This window comes from Myotis davidii, unplaced genomic scaffold, assembly GCF_000327345.1.
Source record: "Myotis davidii unplaced genomic scaffold, ASM32734v1 scaffold271, whole genome shotgun sequence".
Lineage (NCBI taxonomy): Eukaryota > Metazoa > Chordata > Mammalia > Chiroptera > Vespertilionidae > Myotis > Myotis davidii.
This window is the reverse complement of record NW_006284839.1, coordinates 2393962-2394820: the sequence shown is the minus strand read 5'-3', so window position 1 is coordinate 2394820 and position 859 is coordinate 2393962. Positions and strand designations below refer to the sequence as shown.

The following is an 859-nucleotide window of genomic DNA, read 5'->3' as shown; positions in this document are numbered from 1 at the left end:
GCTCCAGCTCCCTGGCTGCGGGCTGCCATCTTGTTTGGGTTAATTTGCATATAGTTGCTCTGATTGGCTGGTGGGCGTGGCTTAAAGCGTAGCGAAGGTATGGTCGATTGTATGTTTGTCTTTTATTAGATTAGATAGGCAAGATATGGAAAAAAGCCAAGATATGGAAGCAACCTGTCTATCAGTAGATGAATAGATAAAGAAAATGTGATTACACACACACACACACACACACACACACACACACACACACACTGGAATATTATTCACTCATAAGGAAGAATGAAATCTTGCCATTTGTAGCAACATTATGCTAAGTGAAATAAGTTAGAGGAAGAAAAATACCATATGATCTCTCTGATAGGTGGAATCTAAATAAATTTGTTTGGGTTTTTTTTTCCCCCTAAGCTGATAGATACAGAGAATAAATTGGTGGTTACCAGAGGTAGGGGAGAAACATGAACTGCTTTTGGTTTTATTTTGTGTGTTTGTTTGTTAGTTTAAATAAATTGTTCATCTTTTTTTAAAGAGAATAGGAAAAAAATCAAAGGCTTAAGAAGTTATATTAAAGTCTCAGTGGGTACAGATATAATTTTTTAGGGTTATACTAGAAATGAGATCACTGGTATACTGATATTATATATTTCAAACAGTATTTTGGCAGAAACTAGTCACTCATTCGTGAAAGTGATTATAGTGCTCATTTTGATGATTATTTTTCAATAAGGAAAAATAATTATAGTTCTTAATCTAGATGTCATCCATTATTAATGTCAAAGAAGAATTATATGAGATGTATGGTTCTTTTAGCTTTTGAAACTGTGCATTAGATTAGCAATTTTCAACATGTGCCACAAGA

The 859-nt window shown here is 33.6% G+C and overlaps 1 protein-coding gene across 4 annotated transcripts in view; it reads left to right on the top strand.

Annotated features, from left to right (window-relative positions):
- The window catches only part of PCGF5 (polycomb group ring finger 5), a 61804-nt gene that overhangs the window by 13310 nt on the left and 47635 nt on the right, over nucleotides 1-859 (top strand). The gene's annotated exons all lie outside the window — the stretch shown is intronic.